Source organism: Ambystoma mexicanum, chromosome 2p (assembly GCF_040938575.1).
Source record: "Ambystoma mexicanum isolate Mex_15411 chromosome 2p, UKY_AmexF1_1, whole genome shotgun sequence".
Classification (NCBI taxonomy): Eukaryota; Metazoa; Chordata; class Amphibia; order Caudata; family Ambystomatidae; genus Ambystoma; species Ambystoma mexicanum.
This window is the reverse complement of record NC_090923.1, coordinates 633,713,004-633,738,786: the sequence shown is the minus strand read 5'-3', so window position 1 is coordinate 633,738,786 and position 25,783 is coordinate 633,713,004.

Here is a 25,783-nt window from a genome sequence, read left to right as displayed (position 1 = left end):
TAAAATTAACATATTTATCATTTGTGTATACATGATCTGCAATATATTAAAATGATGGGTGCAGTTAATTAACAAATCAGATTGTGCAAGCCACAAGAGGAATATGCAAAAATGAAATAGGTAGAGGTGGCCTAATATCTGCTCATACCTTGCATCTTCATCAGGCAGTGGAAAAGTCCTTTATGACTTTGCTCAATTAGAGTCATTCCACCTGGTAAAATAGAACAGCTACAGTATTATCTTACCAAACTAATTGATTCCCTGAGATAAGCTCCCTGGGATGAACTGTGAAATGGATGCCATATATTCATGAACTTATGAAGTTACTCTCTGTACATATGTGTTTTTCATTCTCTACATTTTCTATGATTTATCCCCCAGAAAGGTGTGTTAATACTGACCGGTCCACTTCGTTCTATAAATGTGCATTGGTAATATGTGCTGCCACTAACCTATTTAGTTTGCTCCTAGGCATTGCCACTGTATACTTCCCTTGTTCATCCTTCCCCTCCCCAAAATGACTACTACCAAATCTACCAGGAAAGCTCTATCCTTAACCTTTACTGTGAGGCAAACCATACTTCCATTATAAATGACACATCGTACAATCCCATCAGAAGGGCCCCACTCTTTCAGTTTAGCTGTAAAAGGGACAGTCACTTTACAATTCACCATTTGACATGAATGGCGAGCTACATTTATTTTACTAGATGTACATGCTAATTCTGTAGACTTAATGTCTGGTTTAATTAAATTAAATGTAGCTTGATCTGAAGATGTGCTTAACTATGTGTGTTCTTAGCGCATACAGATGTGAGTAACTGCTTTATTTGGCGCTTTTGATTACCTGCTGTGTGCATGTCTCAGATACTAACACAGGATTATATTCCTGCACATGAAATATGACAAATTATCTTTTTCTATTTACTTAACTGTTGTCTATGATTTCTTCTCATTGCGAGGAATGAGGGGAAAAACTGCTTTTCTGCAAGCTATACAAATATAATACATTGGCCTGAAATGTTGTAACAGACAACATGTGCATCAATGTTAAATTGTGGATGTTGCACTTTTGTAGATTGCTGAGGCTGCATATCTGTGTGCTGTTCTGAGTGTTCAAAACAGATTTGAATTGCATACTTAGTGTAGAGGAGGAGGTACCTGTCTTCTCCCTAGTCCTTGCCCCCTTGCCACCATCCTATTGGGATGACAGACGAAGAGCCATGATGGGGAACCCAGGCCTGAATCCTTGCAATGATCCTGTACCACGCCAAGTATATGAGAGATGATATGCACTCAGACAACCCTTCAGAGTGTACCTGCAAGCTGACATAGAAGAGGAAAGTTACTAAGAAGGATGCAGTTTGCCGAACTGTCGAAATGCAGCCATGAACAGAATGGATGTGCGTTAAAACAAAGTCTGACGACAGTAAAAGAATGTCGTAAAGAAGATATAAGAACATATGGCGAAACAATATGAAATTACTTAAGAATGACTATGTAACTGATGCAACAAGAGAAACATGTACCCTATGATACAGTAATTATGAACACAAAGAAGAATATAGTTACTTATTGATCAATAACTGTAAATATGCTGAAATGCAAGATAGAATACATAGAAGCTTGCTTATGAGAGGTATATATTCTACGTTTAGGAGACCATCAGAAGAAAATGGACGGTGGTTTATGTCAATCAACTACCTCAAAATACAAGCCCAGGATCTTGAAGTGAAAAGATGATGAATACGTAGTTTTCCCTTGCAAAATAGAGGAGGATATTGGCTTAGAACCGAGGATGCTATTTTCAGAGATGAATGCAAAGCACGAAGGGAGTCTAGCGAGCAGACCATGTGCGAGGACATATTTCCGAGAGATTTGTAGGAACAAGAACATTTACAGATGCCAAGTATTGGACCATTAAGAGGACATGAAATTTATATGTGATAGAGTGAGCAAGTCTCTAAAGGCCAAGAGGAGCAAATGCGCCCAGCATATTTCAATCAAATGGTGTCTAATACACTGTCGAAATGAACAAATTCATAGTTTTGTAACATGTGACGAAGAGCTCGCAAACGAGGGCTATTCATTAAGTTTAAAGCTAGGATAATGGTGTCCCTACACTCCCTGGAATGTCCCGAGACAGTGCTGACTGGCACGGTCTTCCTTCAAACAGAAGACACTGGCATGAGGCCTACCAATGAGAGAGGGTAGACTAATTGGGAAATCAAGGGGAGCTGATGTATCTCCTAGCACATGGGTTTCGTTTCTATGAACGTGCTGCTAGCAAGCCAAACGTCCAAGGTTGGATTTGGGTTGCCAACCAATCAGAAAAGCCTGCCATGCACTTTTACATACAATGTTACAAAGTATTATTTTGCTGCCATATTCTCTGCTATGACGAGTATATTGTACCACGTGTATAGAAGTAGCTCAGGGTGTGTCTCACAGACAAGAGACCATCAATGAGGGATTAACAGACATAGGATCTATATGTAGATATGTTGCCCTAATCCAATCCGACCCCTCGATAGGTTTTACAGTTTGCCACGCAGGATGACGTCATAGATGGCGCATCTAGCATTGTATGAACTGAGTATAATCAAGAAGACATTTGGCCTCATTACGACCCTGGCGCTAATGGGTTAACGGCGCCGTAAAAGGCTGCGGCGCCGTTAACATATTAGCGCCTAATTACGAGGTCCCTTTGCGGGACCCGACCTTAACGGCTGGTTTTACCAGCCGTTAAAGTAGGGACCCGCAAAGGGACCTTGGTGCTAAGTACAGTGCTGCAATTTGCAACACCGTACTTACCGCCTTCCCCATTCCCATTGAGTCCTATGGGGCAAAAATGGGAATGGGGAAGGGCCATGGAGGAAGGGGGAATTACCGCCCCGCCAACCTTGTAATGGGGTGGTAATTCCCCCTTTCTCCATGGCGGAGTCGGTAAGTTACCGGCATGGACCATGGTGCTAATAGCACCATGGTTTTCCACCAGGGTCGTAATGAGGCCCATTGTGATCCTGCATAAATTGATTTGATGAGTGTTTATTCACCCTGCTTTACTTCTTTGAGATTAAAGCAGTATTTTACCATCTCCTTTGAGTCTGTCCAGTTATTTGGTCTGAGATATTTTATTGGTAATTCCATCTAGCACACAGACACTTGAAGGTGCTGGAGCACATTTGGTAGCAGTGCGCGGATGGTTCAGGTCTAATTGACTTAGAGGCCGTACTTAGAATCCAGACCTCGATCTCCAGATGCTCAACGGCTCCTGCCACAAGCCAGACGAGTGTGGAGTTTCCTGCGGTGAGCGGTGCGCAAGAGTATCACTTGATCAACATATGGTCGACAGGTCTCTCTTTGACGAAATTCCTGTCTGGTCCCCGCAGTTACCCCGCGGACAAAAAGGCGAACTGGTCGATTGTGGAAAAGTCGATGGAGGGGGACTGAAGCTGAGCCACAAATGTAATTAGACCACCGTAGCTAGTAAAAACATAAGGGGCGAGGGATTGTAATTGTGTTATGCTGTAAATGAAAGAGATACAAAGAGTAACTGGATTTTTTGAGGATTATAAAAGGAAAAGAGAAGAATTCCTCAAATTCACGGGCTCAAGAGAGACAGAAAGGGCACACGCTATGGTTCCATATCGGAGCATTAAGGATTCATAAAGGCAGAGCCTACTAGAAGAGCGTGTATCAAACTCCCAGAGGGCGCAATAAACAGATAGAGGAATACATCCACTAAGGCAGTGGAGAAAGACGTACGTAAAGGGGAACATATATATATATTGAAAGTGCACATATGTAAAGGGTATAATATGATTGTATAAAGGATAACGTGTTTAAAACGAACAACAAAAAACAAAGAAAGAATAGCGCAAATATCTAAATAAAAACATTTTCCTTACACTTTTTTGACAAAGGATCGACATTAACCAAAAAGATAGAATTAGACGAAACCAAAATATAAGTAAAAGAGACTCTTTGAAGATATTAAAAAACAAAGAACGATATAACAATAATTAACGGAAAGTGTAAACGAAGGAGCTAGAAAAACAGTGTCAAATACATTTTGTTTTAAAAAATAAACGATGTTAGGGAAAATATTTTAATCTCCTGCACTACGTGTGGCGATTGATGGTGCCTACTCAAATATATTAAAACGAGATATTTAATACATTTGAAAGTAAGAGAAAAAATGAAGTAAGTATTGACAGTCTGAATTGGCTTGTCGTAATGGAAGAAACACCTCTCACACACCTATGCAGAACATTACCAAGATATACAGCTAAAATTATGCAGTACCATTTCGAATGGATTAAGGGCACGACCAATAAGACATTTATGCCCTGGCCTCAAGGAGTCTCGTCAAATATGGTATTAGGTAACCTGATGACATATGTACATGCCACACATAAGGGAAAGAAGCTAGAGAAAAGATTGCCAGTACTAGAACTTTGGAAAATGTACCAGAATGAGAAAGAAGACCCTAGCTATGAGGAGTGGATGCTTAGTCAGCATAAAGGGGAAGACGTAATGCCTTCAGCTCCTCTTTCCCCTCCCGAGACACAAGACGTAGAAGAGAAAGAGAAGGGATTTATTTATTTTTTAAATTGTTTATTTTTGGTCAACACACAGGATCAGCATATTTCACAGACATTAAATCGTTGCCACATATTCAGCCATTTATTCACATTCCCTTACGCTTTCCCCCCTCCCACCTCCCACTCTACCCCTCAATTATCGTCAAGTTCCCGCTCCTCCGATCGTCAAACTGAGTCCTTGCTCTCGGCTAATAGGGCCTAAGAGAAGGGATTTTACCCTTTAAAGGAAATGAAAGCAGCAGCGGAGTATGTTAATCCACCATACAAACTCCCCTGCCTATACTAGTGAAGGAGCAGAGGACGAGAGTAAAAATAGAGAACATAAATGTATACATACACGCAATGAAAGTAAACAGCATGATGAGAAAAATGATAGACAGAACAAACAGATAGAAATAGAAGAAGAGGCAGAGAAACAAAAAGGAATAAAGGACATAGCTAAGGGTAAGACAATAGTACAGAACGAATGGATGGGAGGACAAATATTGACCAAACTACATGATAAAGGTATTGATGGAGTTCGAGAAAGAGAGGAAAGGGAAGAGCAAGTTAAGAAAGCGAAAGAGAAGGAAGAAAAGAGGCTATACAAACAAGAAAGGCACAAGGAATGTAAGCGAAGGGAAGAATTAAGAAAACATGCAGCAAAAAAGGAGAAGCTACGAGAAGAGAAACTAGAAGAAATAGAAGTCCAAAGATTGAAAGCACATAGATTACATAGAAGGCGAGGGGAAGAAGAATTAAGGGAAATAAGGAGAAGAGAGGAAGAAATTAACAGACGTAGGGGATTTAAAGATGGCGGGATTGAATATTCATGCTGTAGAAGCATGATACGCATAGAAATGCAAGCATGAATAGAAGAAGAGAGAGGTTCACAACCGTCCATTGGAGGGTGGTGAGGTCAGTTAGATATGCCGACATGAAGAACAGAAGATACAGAGACTATAGGAACAAGGGTGGGGAAGCTATATAGACAAATGAGGGATAAGGAAGGGTATAAAACTCAAGAGGGTGAACAAGGAGTCTCCTTTAGAGGAATAAGAGGAAGGTTGGATGACATCAGAGTAGACGGTCATAGAACTATATCCTTAAGTGGGTTAGTCCTTGAGGATGCGGAAGAGGACAATAGTCATACGAGTTGGTGCAAAACAATGTCAGACAAGGAAAGGAAGCACAATAAGCAGACGCAAGAAGAAGGTGCATATAGATTGTAAAGAGAATCAAGTGTAGATAAAGGGGTACATTGGTTATATCTAGGGGACCCTATAAGAAGAACCCCAGAACCATATACTGAACAACCACAAGTACGATCTCACAGTACAGGGGAAGCGTCCCGCTCTTTGTGAGCAGACCAAGGGCAATACCAGGGAGCAGGCAATGATAATGCTGCCTGGAGAACAAGGAATGTGGGTAGGTATGACAAAGGATCAGGGCTTTCACAGTTCCCACTATTATTGAAAGGAGGGATGGACCACAATATATACCATGGCCACAGATGGATAAGGACAATTTAAATTCACACTGCTGAGTTTGACTTATGGGAGAGACCTGATGACATTTGGAAGAGAGCAGGGTATCCAAGGGTAACTGCGCAAAACACAGTGCACGATGGAGCGCCATTCAATAATTGTAGAGCAGACATATGGCAAGCACGCAGAGTACAATATCCAGATACATCAGATATTGGGCCAATAATTACTAGAAAAATGAGGGAGGATGAAGACCCCATTGCTTTTATTCAGGATATTCAGGATAGATGGAGCTCAGAGACGCACGAACCATGGGATTAAACAGTACCATTATTTTACCACATATTACATCACGGCCTGCCAGAACCAGTACAGAAGCAGTTAAAGAAGCAGGTGAGAATGGAAGCCAGAGATACAATTGGCAATCGAGCATTATTGCAGAATGCTAAAAGAGAAATACAAGAAGAAAGCTGAGGGTAGAAAGCAAGAAGATGTGAAGTTGTTGAAGAGGAAATTATCTAAGTTTGCCATAGAGGGAGCAGTGTTGACAAGCAATGAGGGAAGCATGGGGCATGTGATGCAGTTCCCACAGCAAAATAATATAGCCAATGTTCAAGATCAGAGTGGGTATAATTATATGCCAAGAGGCAGAGGGGAATGGGCCTCGAGGAGGATTTCAAAACCCTCAAGGAAGGGGAGGATTTAATGGCAGATAGCTCTTAACATGTTGGAATTGTTGAAAAATCAGACATGTGACTAGAGTATGTAGAAGTAGAGGAGGCTTGCAACAACAATATTGGCAATCTCCAAGAGAGGGGATAGGATATGCTCCACTTTATAATAGACTTTCAAGGATATTATGCCCAAGATCATACACCGAATCAGGCATATGCGCCACAACCACAGCAGTTTTAGCATGGGCCAATACAGACACAATTGCCACATCCATAGCTGTTCCAACAAACACCAATGCAGCCACAGACATTACAGGGGCAACAACAGCAAACACCTATGCAAATGCAACAGGCACCAACACAACAAATACAATACATCCCAATTTACAGACGAATTACCCATTTCTAAAGGGGAACATGACATGTCCATGCCATTGCTATACTTTAAACAGACACTAGTGAATAAACTAGGATGTGATTTAATGACAAAACTTAACATGAGAATATCCTTTTACTGACGAAGGAATGGTGTGTTCAACCCCAGGGATACACTATATAAATGTCATTTATATTAGCCTTCACAAGGAAAGAAATCCTTAAGGGGAGTCCCTCTAGACTAGGAAGTGTTTCTGTATGGAGTGACCGTTTTATTATTATGGTTACTTAAATTGGTGGGTAGAATAATAAGGATGCCTGAAATATTTTGTTCAGGCCAGAAATTCCTATGGATGATGAGGAAGGGCAAACTATTCCTCTGGAGTTAGAAGCAACAGTGGTAAGAGAAGAAAGGGTGATGCTTCATGGGACAGATGATGAGGGAAGGGGATGGAGAAGAGTGATAGCCCTCAATGAAGTATATAGACTGACATATGAGGAACTATTTAGGGATGACTATTCTGATGATGAATTAGTATTCTTTATAAGTCCCACTAATTGGATTAAAGTTGAGAGCATAGAGGTACCACAGAGAATGGCGTTGGAAAAAACCAAACTGCAATTTTTTTCAGGAAGACATGGAAAAAGTGGCAAGTATGTTATGGACCACAAGTCCATATGACGTGGGCCTATTGAAAGGAGTGAGAGCAGTGAAAATGAAGCTTAAACCAGGAGCTATTTTGCGATGTGCAAAACTGTACCCGATGTCCAGAGAAGCAGATGAGGGGATGTTCGAAACTATATCCACCATAATGAAAGAAGGCATTCTAGTACCGTCAGATTCTCCATGCAACACGGCTGTGTACCCTGTCAAAAAATCAAAAGGGGGGTTGTGGAGATTTATCCAGGAACTTTGTCCTCTGAACCATATAGTCACTGCAGAGTTTCCTTTAGTGCCAAACCCTGCGGCATTATTGTGAAATATCCCATCAACAGCCAGGTATTTTACTGTTGTCGATTTGAAAAATGCATTTTTCTCAATTCCCCTACATGAAGACTCACAGACAGGAATTGACTTTCTTTTCATATAGAACGATTCGCCTGAAACATACTCGTTTGCCTCAGGGGTACTGTGAGTCACCTTCTATTTTTAATAGAGTCCTTCCGATGGACTTGGGAAATGTAGAGCTGAAAAGTGCCATAATTCAATACGTGGATGACATTTTAGTGTGCAGTGATACAGAAGAAAAATGTAGGGAAGACTCTGTCAAACTTATGACGATACTTGCAGAAAAAGGGTACAAAGTAGACAAAGAAAAATAACAGTATTGTCAGGAAGAAGCATTATACATAGGACAGTTAATCTCACATGAAGGGAAAAAAGTGACACCTGAAACAGCAGACGCCATTATGAGAACCATACAGCCAAAAACAGTGAGACAAATGCAGCAATTTTTAGGTTTATGCAATTATTGCATGGCCTGGGTCTTTGACTACAGTACATATATTTGACCACTTTTAAAGGCACTTAAAGAGGCACAGGTGGCTAAAACTAAATTAGTGTGGACAGAAGATATGACTGAAGGATTTAATTAATACAAAATGTGATTATTAAAGCTCCTGCTTTAGGAATTCTGAATTACAGTGAAGAATTTTACTTATTTTCCCATTGAAATGGAGAAGTCATGACAGCAGTCCTTACACAGAAAATGAAATTAGGATATGGCCATAAACCATTAGCTTATTACAGTGGGATTTTAGATCCAGTTATGAAAGGACACTATCCTTGCGAACAATCTTTGGCAGCTGCTACATTTGCCATAGAAAAGGCTTCAAGTATAACTATTGGATGTTCTGTAACTTATTTGTAGAGCATGCATTATATGCAATTCTAGAGAAACCGAAGAGTTTGTTGACCACTCAAAGAGCATCGGGGTATGAAGTAATTATCTCAAACCCTGCGATCAAAATTGTAAGGTGTAGCATAGTGAATCCAGCAACGTTTATAGCTGAACCAGTGGGAGAAGATGATGATGTGCAAGAGTGTGTCACATATACCGATTATTATATTGATATTCCCCATGTTAGAGAGAATGCTCTAGGAAGAGGGAAAGTCATTTTCATTGATGGTTCATATAAAATTGATCAGAAAACAGGGGTGAGACATTCAGGATAAGCAGTAGTAAAAGTGACTCGAGAGTGCATATTTGAAGTATTTATAAGCATAAGATTGCCATCAACCTATTCCATGCAGGCTGCAGAACTAGCCATGCTTATTAATGCACTAAGAAGTTTTGAGGATGAGGAAGTGAAGGTGTATCCTGACTCCACCTACGTGACATCAACCGTACATGCAGGCCTGTCACGTTGGGAGAGGAGGGGTTTCCTCCACGCATACAGCACTCCAGTGCAATATGCAGGGCTCTTAGACAAGCTCATTGAAGCCTTAAGCTTTCCAGAAACCATAGCCATCGTGAAATGTGCAGCACATTTGAAAATACCAGACTTAATCTCTCACAGGAACAAAGCCGAAGATTTAGATGCCAAACTTGCCACATACCATGTGTGAAGATGAGTTAAAAGATTTGAAGCAAGTGACAGGGTGATGCATGTTGGTAAAAAAAGTATTTAATTTGGCGTCCATTGTACAGTTAATTGAGATACAAGGACGAGTATCGCAAGAAAAGGAGCTATGGAAAAAGAAGGGGTGTTCTTTATCCCCCACTGAGGCAATTTGGAAACAAGACAGTACAAGAAAGTCATGCCTCTAGCATGTTTTTTTTTATAACACACTTTATTAGTTTGAATGAGTGCATATAACAAACAGGTGAAGTAGGGGTAGGCTGTTATCTCAATTGTTCATACAGTCACAATGCAGCCGGAGTGTGTCAGAAACAGAGGGGAGGGGGGAAACAACAACAACAAAAAAAGGGGCGGGGAGGGAAAAGGGCACAATGCATCGGGATTCACTGACTGTCCAACCATTTTCCCCATACTTTTTGAAATTTGCGAGAACACCCTCTTGCTGTGTAGATTCGTCTCTCCAGAGAGGCGCACCTGGTGACTTCGTTCGCCCACTGAGTTAGGCTTAATGCCGTGTCTGACCCCCAGTTCATAGAAACCACTCTTTTACCCGTCCCTAATGCAACTGCGACGAACAATTTTTCATGTTTGGTAAAGTTCAGTTCTCCCCATATTCCCAGCAGTATCAGTTTTGGATCTAGCGGTACATAAGATCCCACCGTCCCTGATAATATGCGTGTGCACCCCCTCCCTCCCCCCCAGAAAGTCTGTACCACAGCACACTCCCAGATTGTATGGAAAAAGGTTCCCTTTACGTGCTTACACCTGAGGCAGGATTCCGTAGCCACCCTCTCCCACTTAGCCAGCATGGTGCATGAGTAATAGGATCGGTGTAGTACCCTGAGCTGGATCAGGCAGAGTTTCACATCTATGCTAACTTCGCGTGGGAACATCAATGCCTCCACCCATTCCTCCTGTGCCAGCTCCCCCATGTCTCTTTCCCACTTCTGCTTCAGTGCGGTTAGTTCTTGAGTGCCAAAGGAATTAAGGACCTGATACAGCGTAGAGGTAACCCTGGAGGGAATGCGTTCCACAAGGACGTTGGTCTCTAATGGGGAGCAGGGCGGGACTTCTCCTAAGTCCGCGAATTGAGCGCTTAAGGCGTGAACCAGTTGTATGTACCCAAAGTATTCCCCTGGCCTCAGGTCGAAGCGTTCCTTAAGAGTGTCGAACTCGACCACCCGTCCCCCCTGAATCACTTGATCCAATGTATGTATCCCACGTCTCTCCCAATTCCCCAGGGTCCCCATCTTTTGAATCTCTGCAAGAAACGCATTATGCCATAGGGGTTGGGCCAGTGTGGGTTTAGAGCCCCAGCCAACGTGTTTATGTGCTTCCTCCCATATATACCAAACATGTAATGACATACAGCCAGGGTATCCCAAGGAGCGTATAGAACCTGGAGGGGGGACTTCAGATGCATAGCTGCCAGTTCCCTCTTGATGTGGGGAAACTCGGTGTTCCCATGTAGCCAATCATTTACTGCCACTATCTGTGTCGCTAGGTAATATGTGCGAATACATGGTAGTCCGATTCCCCCCTCCCAGAGGGAACGCTGCAATGTCTTAAGAGCTATTCTGGATTGTTTTGCTTTCCAAAGGAGAGCTTGCATGTGCCTGTCAATAGCTGTGAAGATATCCGATGGAATGGGCAAAGGGGCGTACTGCAAGACATACAACAGCCTCGGGAGTGCTAGCATTTTGAATAGCGCGGCCCTGCCCATCAGTGACAGTGGTAAAGACTGCCAATGGGGGATGTCCGCAGCAAGCGTGTCCAGGGCAGGCTGTTGGTTCAATTGGAGATATTCCTCCAGAGAGGGGCTGACTTGCATACCTAGGTATTTAAAGCCATGAATGGAAACCCTATAAGGGCAGGGGTCGGGAATCGTGTCTGCTCCTCCATGAATTGGAAAGAACACTGTTTTTTGAGTATTTACCTTAAGGCCGGAGTATCGTTGGTAGTCCGCAAGAATTTGAGACACCAACAGACAGGAGGACATCGGTTTGCTGAGATAAATGAGGAGGTCGTCTGCATATAATGAAACCCGGTCTTCTCCACCCCAGGGCCACACGAACCCTGCCTACTGTTTGTCTTCGCGAAGCCTGATCGGGAGCGGTTCTATAGCGAGAAGGAACAGCAGGGGGGAGAAGGGACAGCCGTGTCTGGTCCCACGTCTGAGTGGAAATGTTTTAGACAGTCTACCATTCACCCGAACTCTTGCGACGGGAGATGCATAGAGAAGTTTGGCCCACGAGAGAAAGCCCCGCCCAAAGTTCATTCGTTCTAAGGTGCCCCATAGAGCATTCCAACCCACCGAATCGAACACTTTTTCAAAATCAACCGCCAGCAGGGCAAGCGAGTCAGGAATCATAGGGGCCCCATCCAAAGCAAGCTGGAGCCTGCGTAGATTCATGCGGGTAGATTTATTGGGCATGAACCCACACTGGTCGGGATGGACCAAGGACTCTATCACTCTTAGTAGTATATTGGCTTGGGCCCGGGCTAGAATTTTTGCCTCCCCATTTATAAGTGAAATGGGCCTGTATGCTCTGGGGGTCGACCCTGTTTAGGCAGTACCACTATGCAAGACTCCCTAAGGTTCGGGGGGAGGGCACCCACGTCTCTACACCGGAGGAACATACGATGCATATGTGTGATTAAAGAACCACCCATGCGCTTCCAAGTTTCCACTGGGAATCCATTGGGTCCCAGAGTTTTCCCGGATTGGAGCTGTATGAGCGCCGACCACACTTCCTCCTCTGTCAGCTCCAGGTCGAGCTTGTCTTTCTGTTGCGTGGTGCAGCTCAGAAGCACCACCGAGTCTAGGAAATTCGGGTGTTCAATCGCAGGACTCTCACCCGGGAATAGAGGTGCTCGTAGTAGGTGGCAAAGGCCTCCGCTATATCGGATTCCTCCGTCACCCACTCCCCATTTGACAATTGAATCATTTGGACATATCCCTTACGTTGTTCCATTCTCTCCAACCAAGCTAATGTCTTCCCTGCCTTGTCCCTCTGTTCATAAATCTGGCTCTGGGTCGACCAATGGGCGGTCCGAGCATTGTCTAGGGCCAGGTTTCTTAAGGTTTCCTGCGCTGTCTCAAGGGCCTCCTGTGAGGCCTCCGTACCCACTTCTAGGAAATGAGCCTCCCGGTCAGCCACCCTTTCCTCTGCCTCTACGAGCTCTTGACTGTGATTCCGCCTATGGGCAGTCACCAGAGAGATAGCTTCTCCCCGTAAGATCGACCTATATGCTTCCCATGATTGGACAGTCTATCGAGCCTACATTAAGTTCGAAATATTCGTTTGACTTGTTCGTCAGCCCTTCCACTATTTCCGGGAGCCCCAGGTAATATGAATTCAGCCGCCAAGAGACGTCCGATTTCTGATGACTCGCTTTAGGGTCACTACTAGGGGAGAGTGATCAGAGATACCCCTGGCAAAAAGGGTCGCGGATATAAGTCTATGAGATGAGCTCTGAGGGATGAAGAGATAATCGATTCTGGACATTGTTTTATGTGCGTGTGAATAGAACGAAAACCCCAGCTCATTTCTGTTTATGGACCTCCGGGTATCTAGTAACCCCATGGACTCAGCGAACCTATGAAGTGCTGTCTGGCCTGACCAGCCCACTGCCCCCTTATGTGACCTGTCCACATCAGCCTCCATCACATCGTTAAAGGCACCCCCAGGGCCCACACATCTGCCCTCTCCTCCCATAATAATGTTTGTAGCTCCTGCAAAAGGATTCCCGTAAGTGTAGGGGGGTGCAAATGCCGCGAGAAAGCCCCATCGTTCTCCCCAAAGGTCACCCAGCGCTGCCACATATCGAAAGCTAGGGTCGGCACAGACCTTTTTGACCTGGAGCGGAATGCGCTTATGAAAAAGTATCATTGCGCCCCTGGCACCTCTCGAAAATCCTGCCAGGTATGGCTGCGGATAGTTGGACCTCCTGGAAAACCCACATTCCGATCCCACCAAGTGAGTGGCGTGCTGAGTATAGTCAGCCATTCAGGAGGGTAAACTAGACCATGCATTCCCCTCACTCCCCCGCCCCCATACAGTCTCCCCCACCAATAATGCGCTCCATGAACTGAAACTTACCCTATGTAACGCTCACCTGGTATCCACGGGGACGTCACTCAGCCTGTTCTGACCTCTTATGACCTCGAACCCTTCCCTGGAGTCTACTCGACTGGAGACTGGACCTGAAACACAGGATTGGTGAGTCTAACTCGCTATTGTCTCTGTGTGCTTGAACCCCTTCTTCCCTAGGGTCCAACCCTTCCCTTTGATCCACAGCTCACCCTGTTTTCTTGGAAAGTGTGCTCTCCGTCCTGCTTTCAGCGCAGGGGCGCGTTGATTGATGCAGGCTCGTTGCTGCCTAGTTACTTCACTGGCAAGAGTCCGACAGGTAAGTATAATGAGTCTTTTGAACAGTTCTCTAACTTCATTCCTTTCCTTCCTTAGATGATGGCCGGCGTCCGGGGATGGCGACGTGCTGCTGAGATGAGTAGCGCTGAATATGAGTGAGCGCACGATGCGCGATGCAACCCTTTCGTATTTGTATTGAACTAAGTTCTTTTTCTGTGTCTTTTATGTGCCGCAACGTTTTCAGCGTGGATGCTGGTTATGAAGAAGAAATGTGGTGAGTAAGCGCGGTATGCGGCGCCTCTAGATGTTTCCACGCTAACCTGGAGTGTCTTTTCCCTTTTGCCGATGGATGGATGAGAAATTCCGGAGACAGAGTTCCCCTAGTGCGGCTGGGATTCAGGTAAGCGTTTGAAGCTCGTACAGTCTTTAAAAATAAGCGAAGATTTACTGAATGCTTACTAATGCCTTTTTTCTGTTCTTTTCCCTTTTCCTTAGGAAGCGGCGTGCTGGGATGGGAATGACACCGCTGAAGATGCCCCCAGAACAGAAGGAGCGATGAATGATGGGTAGAAGCGCCGCAAGGTAAGGCTGTTCCTAACGGTGTTCTTGTTCTTGCAGGAGCTGAGCGCAGAAGAAAGATGCAGGATTACTGGAGACCGATCCGAACACAGTGATTGTCACGCTGCAGGTGCAGAAAACGCAAAGCATGTTTCTCAGCCTGGGCGTGGGTTAAATAGTCTCTGGGTATCCCAGGTGTCTCTGGGCTGAACCACACCCAAAAGACTAGACTGCAAATGCAGTTCTGGGAACCGAAATATGTGGGGGCATCCATCCTGTCCCCATCAATGCACTACAAGTCCAATCCCCAATGTTATCCTAGGGGAGAGAGTGATTCTGGTGCCACAAGCGCCAAGTCTGACTCCAAGTGGGTCTTTGGAGGGATGGAGAGGCCCTTGGGGGCCATGTAGGTGATCCTGGCCTGACTCCAGCCTGACATCTTGGAGGGCTGGGGACATAAGGGGCAGGAATCATGACACCCTAGTATCCGAAACGCCGGATTCCCCCCCCCCAGTGCAACCGGCGCCTACAGCACCCATAAGCTTAGAAGCAGGCCGCACGCTGTCTGAATCACAAACCCCTGAACTCCCCCCACCCTGTACTCCCCCCTCAACCCCCCCAACCGGAAGCACCTGCCGCCCGAACTTATAACCAGGAACCATGAAAAAATGATCCGGGGGGCTCCCCGATGGATTGGATTGCTGTTCTAATCATCCCACCTGGGCTGCCAATTTGAGTGTAAGTGTCCCATGAATTAGCCGTCCACTGCTTGTGCTCAAAGAAGGGGCAGGGAGACCCTTAGGCCCCTTCCCGTGGGGTCGTCAGTTCATTGGGGCTCTGCTAATTCTTCAGCATCTATCATGCCTTTCAGTTCCTCCGGGTGAATTATCTTCCATGCTGTCCATACTTGGTATAGGTGTCTGCCCCCGGGACGGGGTGGCGGAACCAGTCTCTACTCTGCTGTGCACTCTTTGGATCTCGGGGAGGACAGGACCCCCCCCAGACCCATGCCTCTCTCGGGTTGCAAAACACTTGGATTGAGTTGCTGTAGTACAGTTTCAAAGTGGCCGGGAACAAAAGTGCATACTTGATGTTTAATGCTGCCAATTCCACTTGATTGAATCGTAGGACTGGCAAGCTTTTTGGACCTCCCGCGTGTACTCAGGGAAAAAGCCTATACGATTCCCATTGTACGTGATTGGGCCTTTTGAGCGTGCCATGTGCAGGATTTTATCTCGGTCTCGGAAATTCATCAGCTTGGCAATTACTGTCCGAGGTGGCGCTCCAGGCACCGGTCTGCCCGTGGGGGCTCTATGCGCCCTCTCGATGGAGAAAAATTTGGAGAGCTTTTGGGGAGCCATAAGGTTTGCTAGCCATTCCTCCAAGAAGAGTTCCATCAATGGGCCCTCCTCCCGTTCTGGTAGCCCAAGGATGCAGAGATTATTGCGCCTGGAGCAGCCCTCACTGTCCTCAGCCCTGACCTCGAGAATGGCTAGTTTTTTCTCCACTTGCGCCAGATGTCCCGCCACCTTTTTGGCCGCATCCTCAGCATCAGCGATCCTTCGCTCAGTGTCCCCAACCCGACTCGACAGATTCTTCAAGTCCTGACGGAGGAAGGAGACCTCCGATGATAGCCCGTCTATTTTGGCTTCCATGGACGTCTTCGAGTCTCCAATAGCTGCCATTATGTCTGTAAGGGACAGGACCCGGCCCGTTTCAGCAGATAGATTGCCGTTCCCTCCATTTCCGTTGGTAGCTATGGAAACATGTCCCCCCTCTCCTAACGCCATCACCTCTAATCCATCATGTCTTAATGATAATGGTCAGTATGATAGTGTCCACGATGCCCCGCTGCGGATCCCGCTTACAGCATCCCCCACTGATCAGCATCCAGATGCTCTCATTGCCTCAGCACAGTCTGATTTTCAGGTTAATAACAATAAAGGAGGGGCTCACACCATCACACACCCCCTTGGCTCCCTGAATTGCATGCTACTTAGCACACGATAGTTGGTTAAGCATGCCCTTGAAGTTTCCACATATATCGAGGAAAATAACCTCAATGTCTGTGCCATAATGGAAACTTGGGGCACCACATCATTGGGACCCTCACATCAGCTTGCCATCCCGGAAGGGTACTGTATGATCAGACAGGATAGAGAGACGGGGAGGGGAGGAGGGGTAGCCTACATTTTAAGGAAATCTTTATCAGCCTGGAAAATTAAGTGCTATTCTATGGAAGGAACTAATCTCCTTCACTTAAAAATAGGAATGAACTCTAAAACCACAGTGAATCTTGTTCTCATCTATCGGCCCCCGTCTTGCATAGGCAAATTTGGTATGGACCTTGCAAGTTACCTTCTGCCACTACTGAAACCAAATTCCCGCTTTATAGTACTTGGAGACTTTAATTATTGGCTGGGTCACTTACAGATTTGGGCTTCTTGCAAATAGTTCAAGCCCCCACTCACAACCTGGACATACGCTGGATTGGGTAGCTGTTATTAACATCCCGCATTACGACGTATTGGTTTCTCCTTGCCCATGGTCGGATCACAATGTAGTGAACTTCTCAATCCATGTACCCTTCATCACAAAAGTCCAGCCCATTCATTCGGAAGCGATCTCATATCGCAATATGAAACCGCTCACCCTGGACAAAATAGAAGCTCTTACTTCTCAGACTTTACATATCCTAGAGACAGACGACATCGACGTGCTCTCTAAGAAAATTAGCTCTAACCTCAAACTGGTAGCAGACTCCCTCGCACCTTTGAAACTTAAAAAAATATCATCTGAAAGGAAACTTACCAATCCTTGGTTTTCTCCTGAACTTCAATCTTTGAAAGCTGCTTGCCTCACGTTATTCCATATCTGGAAAACTAATCAATCCCCTATAACATTATCCAACTACAAAGTATCCGCTCATAACTACAAAAGAGCTATTATTGAAGCCAAGAAATCTTATCTGGACTCTAGAATTGTACAGGCTACCTCGAACTCTAAAAGATTATTCAAAATTCTGAAAGAACAAGAGACTATCCCAGAACCTGTATTATTGATTATCATAAAAAATAACAACTGGTGTTTGAACATTCAGAATGCCATGGCCAATAAACTTAATGGTATTCGAGAATCCATAGCCACCAAAAAAAGTGCTCTTGATATACAGAGCACCCATACGACCATTAATATCTTTACTAGGGATCCAGATATCCCCATCTTTGACTTTGTTCCCATATCAGAGGTGGAGCTTGCCTCCATTATCGACAAACTCAAAGCAACTAATTGCACAGGTGATCCATGTGCCTCTACTATCATTAAAACATGCCCCCCTGCTCTGGTACAGGCTATATGTAAATATGTTAAGGCTTCACTTCGGAGTTGTACGGTTCCAGATGACCTGAAACAAGCCTGGGTTACTCCATTATTGAAAATACCCAGTTTAGATCAAGGAGTACCCACTAATTACAGGCCAATAACTAATACCCCGTTCCTATTAAAGATACTGGACCGGGTGGCTTATACTCAATTGGCTCAACACCTTAGCTCACACCCTATTCTCAATTTGTTCCAGTCAGGGTTTAGACAAGGTGTCGGCACTGAAATCTCATTATTGGATCTCAAGTCACAGCTGCTCCAAAGAATGGACAATCAGAAGGCCTCCCTTCTCATCTCTTTGGGCCAATCGGCAGCGTTCGACCTTGTCGATCATGTCATATTGGCAGAAAGGCTTATGTCTGTAGCCAACTGCTCACAGTCCGCCACTAATTGGCTACTCTCCTTTCTTTCTAATAGATCTAGTAGAGTATGCGTTCATGATGCCAAAGCTCCTGCTAATAAGATACACTTCGGTGTACCTCAAGGAGCCAGTTTGTCATCCCCCTCACTAGTCAGCACAATCAGGACGAAAGAAAACTAAATTGCATATTCACAATCATCGAACACTGGATGATGCTGAACAATCTCGCTTTAAACCGAGGTAAGACTGAACTCATGGTTGTGGGTTCTAACAGCATCTTGTCTAAATTAGACCCAGTGTACAAACATTTTCAGCTGGGAGATGCTCTCATTCCCTCTCTTCCCAAAGTCAAGATCCTGGGGGTAGTGCTGGACCAATCTCTCACTATGAATTCCTATGTGGCCAGTACTGTGTCTTCGGCCACCTACTATATCAAATTGCGATCCCACATGCAACCATTTATCTCTCAACCCAATGCAGAGTCCATTGCTCGTGCCATCATAGGATCCAAATTGGACTATTGCTGCAGCTTCTTAGCTGGGGCTAGCAAAAAGACCATTAGTCGCCTTCAGGTGGTGCAGAACGGAGTGGTCAGAGTTATCTCGGGTCTGGCCTATAGAGCACATGTGTCTGAGGCACGTCGCGCGCTGCACTGGTTGCCCGTGGATGCGCGTATTACCTTCAGACTCATGGTTATTACTTTTAAATGTCTCAAGGGCACTATGCCCTCTTACCTTCAAAGATGCATAGGAATAGAACCCAATCGTAGAAATCTTCGTTCCAACAATCAAAACCTGCTCCACCAGCCCAAAGTCAAAACCAAAAAAGCCCAATGGGGTGCCTTCGCCTTTGTGGCACTAGTTATCTGGAACACTCTACCTCTGAAGTTGAGATACTCTGTAACCCTGAGCAATTTCAAGAAGAACCTAAAAATCTTCCTTTTCAAGTAGTAGTACACGATCCTTAATCTTTCCGTCTACTTCCGGATCTACTAGTATGGGTTTATGGTTGCGCTATACAAATGTAATAAAGTAAAGTAAAAGTAAAGGTAGCAGGGACCTTTGTTGGGATGGCCGTAGTGTATTTGTCCATTTTATTCTGTGCCATGGTTTTGCGTAGCATGTGTCTCCCCATGCATGGAAGTGTCTCCGACTGACGGGTCCAGGAGGGAGCCGGCATATCACAGGTTGTCCCAGGTCCTGGGTCTTTGCAGTCAGTATGCTGCTGCCCGTGGGGGGGGCGGGCACACGGCCATTGTCCTATGCTCCTTTAAGCCTCCCAGAGTCTTTAATGCCCTCTGAGGATTCTTGAATGTTGTGGGCCCTCTCTTGTCTGTACTGTAGTCTGCCGTATCTCAGGTTTTGGGCTCAGTCCTTCCCCACCCTAATTTGCGGGCGATATATCAAACACCCTCTCTGCTGCCGGCCCCGGGTGCCCCCTCCACTCATGCGTATATTGCTTGGCTGTTTCGCTGTTCTGGTGCATCTCCAGCGGCCGCAGGCCAGCTCAGGCTCAGGAAATCTCTGCGCCCTTTTCCTTCCAGTGTCCACCCTACATGTTATTACACCAGCACTCCGCAAGGTCGGAGAAAATGGCGGCCCAGATACCCGAGCCGACCAGAGGCTCCACCCAGGCCCTCACCTCCAGTGTCCATGCGGCTCCGGGTTTTCTTTTTTTTGCAGCCAAAAGGTGAACCTCTGCCTCAAGCCCCACGGAGGGGGGGAGAATGCTCCCAGAGAGAGCCTGCAGAGTCCGGGCTGGACAAGCCGCTGGATCGCCTGGATGTCCCAGCAGACGCTCGCAGGTTCCCGCGTCTCGATATCGGGAGGCCACCCGGGTCCCCGCTCCTGCCGGGCCCCCTGCACTCACCACTGACCGTCCCCAGGCTCCACCGCAGCAATCCGGACGCGACTCCTCCCTCACCGGTGTCGCGTCCCAACCCCCAGCACGGGCTGGGCCAGGGGAGGTCCGCAGGTCCGCCACCTCTTCGGAGCCCACTCCTGGGCAGAGTCCTCTCCGGCCGCCCCTTTCCCCGTGGTGTGTGCCTCCTTCCCAGGCACTGATGTTGTTCCGTTCTGCCCATAGGGTGCCGTGGGGGTCACAGCGAGCCGGATCCTGCCCACGGTCACCAGCTGGGCCAGCTCACCGCGGTGCCACTGCTCAGCTTCTCTCCCACGCCGCCACAGCCGTTAGCACAGATTTCGCCCCTAAAACACCACAGAATTCCGACCAAACTTGATTAGGATGTTGTCGGTCCACACTGCTTCGGCAGGATAAAAGTTGTATTGGGTCACTTCATGATAATGCAGGATATTTGCAGCATTTCGGGCAGCCCAGACAGAGCAGCAGCAAACTACGTCTGCATCCGTTGGCTGCTCACAGCGCCCCCCGCCTCTAGCATTGTTGAGAGTAGCGTTGGAGGAGCTCCACTATCCCACACATGTGACTCGAGAGAGTATAGCTGCTACAATAGCAGGAGGCTGGTTTGTACCGAATCTCAGTGAACATGTGGCACAATTCATTGTAAACTGTATTGTGTGCCAGAAATGTTTGGCAGGGCACACCCTGCGTACAGTGAGAGGAGTAATCCCTAGACCTATGTCATGGCCACTGGGCAAGAACCACAACTGACATCACTTAAAGGGTCCAGTTGGACCCAGTCCTGGCGCCTTTGGTGCCAGGCTCATGAGAAAGTGTGCTCTGCACACTTTTTTCCTAGTGCACGTGCTATTTCATCTCTTGCTGAGCCACCACATGCACCCAGGCTGGGCGTGGCCGTAGGAATGCATTGGGCTACACGTGCAGCATCTTCTGGGAGTGGCAGGGTGGAGCCATCAAGCAGAGGAAAGGGGCATGGCTGGGACCAGGCTATTTAAGCCTGCCCCAACCGCATGTCAGCGCTTTGCATTGGTCTGCACATGCAGCTTAACGCTCACCGCCGCATGGATCGCTTCTTACCTGTTTTCAGCAAAACCATTGCTGAAGCGCATTTTACTTGTTTTCCAGAAAAACCATTGCTGAAGCGCATCTTACCTGTTTCCAGCAAAACCATCGCTGAAGCGCATCTTACCTGTTTCCAGCAAATCCATCGCCCGGGACGCATCCTACCTTCGCCTGAAGCTCATCTTACCTGCTTTGCGCAACACCATCTACCATCGCCTAGAGCCCATCTACCTGACTCCAGCAATACTACCGCCTGCAGCACTCCTTACCTGTTCCGGAGTTTGAACACTTACACAGGAGTTCTCCTAGGCCAGCATCCTCGCGGCTACAGTCATCCATCGCCCGCCGACAGATCTTCGGCAAGCTGCTCCTTGTCAGACATCGCCAGTCCATACCTGCAGAAGAAAAGGATAATTAAGGTCAGAAACCACATACAGACAATCCGCTAAGGTCGCACGCTACATAACCCTCGCGCTGACCTTAGGGCTCAAACTTACCATCTATTTGGGACATTGTAGACTCCTCATTTGGGCTCACTTCCAACAGCGCGACTCCGCTGGGCCTTCATCACCTACTAGGGAGAAAGAAAGACATTACTAGGGATATGAACACTAATCATGTGGAAAACACATTGCTAACGAATACGGACAATAATCATTGTTGAAGAACACTTACCGTAGAAGTGGATCAGTCACAGCCGGCCTGGGCTGCCACGCACAAGGGCCAGTGAAGGAACTAGGCTCAATTAAAGCGTCCCTGCACTTGAGAAGCAGGACGGAGAGCTCATCATCATAGTTTAACAGGTGAGACTATATGGGCAAATGCATGCTCACCACGTTCTGGGAAGAAAGTTTTGAGAACTCCAGCCATATCACAGCATCCTCACAACCTTTCGTATCCTTACAGAGGCAGTTCCAACCATCAGAGCAGTCCACAACACGAGAGCACGGGAAGAAGCCTGATCCAGGGAAGCCAAATTCCTGGGAGGGCTGCAACCATGCCCCAACATCCCCGCAGAGACCAGGTGAGCATAACAACCTAATGGCCCCTTCCAACATCTGCATATAGATTATGTGGATATCTTGCAAACCATTTAATGGTTTATCGATACATGTTAGTTTTAGTTTGTCTTTTTTCCAGATGGATTAAAGCAGCTCCATGCACGCATCCTGATGCTTCATGGGCTACAAGGTTTTTAGTGTACAAGGTATTTCCAAGACGGGGGGTGTGTGAAGTTTTGCGATGCGATAATGTACCGCATTTTGTGAATGAACTCTTTGAAAATATAGTCTCACTTTTAGGCATCAAGCATAAGTTTGCTTTGGCCTATCACCCACAAGCCAATGGGATATGCGAGAAATAAATGGCCACCTGAAAGAGAGAATAGCCAAGCTCAAAATAACATTGAAGAAGGGATAGCTGCATTACCTACCCCATGCATTATATGCATTACGCAATCAACTTGGTTCAGATCACCATTTAACGCCCCATGAGTTGGTGACTGGACGCCGAATGAGAACTCCTCTCACCACCCCAATAAGGCCAAATACAGATGCCCACAGTGTAGCAAAGGCATTAGGGGGGATGAGATGCATGATTATTTGAAAACGATGACTGAAAGTATTTCTTTTATTTCTCAACAGATCATAAACCAACATGTGGGGTCAAAAGTGAACGAAACGAACAATCTGCCTAGTAGTTTGGAAGACTCATTAAAATCTCCAGTATTGTACCCAGGGGACCAGGTGCTAGTGCACCAGTTTCTGCACACCTGGAATACCCTGCGATTCAACAGACCTTTCGAAGTGGAGGAAATAAGCCCTTCTGCCACGAAGCTAAAGGGCCGACGGGCGTGAATCCATCTGCACAATATCAAGCCCTATAAAGGTGAAACATTGACCGCTCTTGCACCTACTCCTAGCAAAGCAAGTACTCACAGTGAAGCGCGAGAAGAGCGACAACGGATGACCACACAATCAATGGTCAAACCTGGATAAAGAAAGCAAAACATTTTTAGAAAAGGGTTGACTTATGTACTAATTCTTTGTAGTAATCGTGGAACATTTTCCCTAGAATAGGCTTCAAGGAAGAATGTGAGAAAAGCTTGAGCTTTGAAAGAAAAGAAGAAAACCACGTTCTAAACCTCACCTATGATACCTATCATATTGGTATACACATTCTTAGTTATTCTTACATCTTACATTTCTGAAACATATCCAGCTTTGATACGAAGAAACGTAAACATTGTCACATTTTTGGAAGATCCCAAATATAGTTGGATTGTTTGGAGAGTGATATTACAGACAATACTGCAATTTCTGACATAGAACAGATTAAAAGGAGGTGATATATTTGCATATTCATACAATGGAGATGCTTCAACAGATTAAAGATTCATTGCCTTCAAAGAAATCGATAGGCTTTCATGTAATATTAATAGTAATCCCCATCGGCATCATGATCTATGTTTTCTTCCTTATTATAATGGCTTTTAGAAATGTTATAAAAGATGATAGCATAAGGAATGATACAGAAACATCTATTATCTCCTCTGCCAAAGATATAATGGCCAGATTTCATAATATAACATTGTACCTGTTTTGACATAAAAGGGAGAGTGGGGAGGTTCATGAAACTATAAACTTTTATTTAGATAATGTGGTACATTTAAAGAATAACCTATGGTACCAGCACATGAAAGAAGTGGGTAGGAGACCGTCAGACGAAAACTGCTATGTATGTTACTTGATCCCGCATGCCATAAGTGTGACAAGAACTTTTACTGCAAGAGAAATGTCACCATTTGACGCCAAATGCCTCATTTATCTAGCGGCATGCACAAATGTAAAGCTGTAAATCTGCAATATGACCCTAATCATGTACAGACGGTATGTTATGATGGCCGTAAACCAATCGCATCACATAACCAACAACGCGAACACATGTTCATCAGTATAACCATACAGCGTCCATTTTTTGTGTAACATCGCCATTTGTTTCTCTTCCTTTCTGTTAAAGACTTTGCAAAATGTATTTCATTCTGAAAGCTGATACATGGTGCAAGGCCACAGTCTACATGTTGAGAGATCCACCCAGACAGAAATGCCAAACAGTACAGAAATACATTGTTTTCCTCCCTCACAAGTCCTTGAAGGCGAGTAGAGGAGGCATTTAATCAGCGGCCCAGGTGCCGGCTTGTCTCGCTAGAACTGTAGAAACAGGCATTTAAACATGAATTATACTTTCCTAGCGGCCCCCGTTCGGCACTCTTCCTTAGATCAGGCTGACCCCTAGTTCACGAATAGAAACCAGTAGATAACACGCTGTGGAATGTGTCTCTCCCGCGAACACAGTATCCTTGCCGAACAAGTGCTTTATGTTCTTCATAATAAAGAACTATGTCTGCAAACTGCAACTGTTGCTAAAACGAGTATAATAGATTAAGTAAGAAGCTTGTCATAATGTGTCATATTTGTCATAATTGTCAATTACCAAACCCTAGCCCGAGAAGATACATTATGGGCGGTTTTGATGTGTCACAAAAAGATTGTATAATGGTATGTTTGTATATATGATACTGTTGTTCAATGTTCGCTCTCTTGCGTCTCACAAGGTCTGGGTGACACACGCTGCGGGACGTTAGACCCAGTCGGCCGACTGAGCATATGTTTTGTTTGCAATAAACCCTAGTATTTGAAAATCGAACCTCGTGTCTGTCGTATCACTAGTATATGGTGATTATGCCTTTTTTCCATATGCAGAAGGTCTTCAGGGCCTAGCACAACCAGAGGACAATTTATAGAAAAATGGGTGATGCTATGATGGCAAACAAAAGTGGCATTCCCATATGAAGATGCCAATGTGAAGACAAGAAAGATGGAACATGGATTAGAATGGACAACCAAGAAACGTATCCAGGTGGATAAGTTGAATTGCTCAGACACAAAATCAGGAGTGCCAAGATGTGGGGAAAGACCTCATCTGTTGGTATATGGACGTGTTCTCAATAGTAGTGGTTGGGAAGAAGGGCTATTGGCCTGCCCTGCATATCTATTGAAGGAAGAATAAGCCAGTATAGTGAAGATAGTGAGTGACAAATGTCTGGAATCGTGGGCCAAGAAATTAGTTATTCACATGGATTGAAAATAATGCTGCTTAAAAATGTAACAACATGCTTCAGGAACAATGGTCTGATCCTGGTTGTGAGGAATACAGGATGTAAACATATAATTGAAGTCCCAGGAATGGATGGAGGAACTGCACTGTTAGTGGATCAATATTGGGCCTGTGGATCCAGAGCCTACATGCAGTTGCTGAAGAACTTGGGAGGAATATGCTCCAGAGTGATGATACATGTACCCGCATTGCTGATCCCACAAAGTGATCTCCATATTGACGAGTTTCAAAAAATGGATGACCATTTAAGAAAGAGATCACCTGAATTTTGCCGATTGAGAAGCAA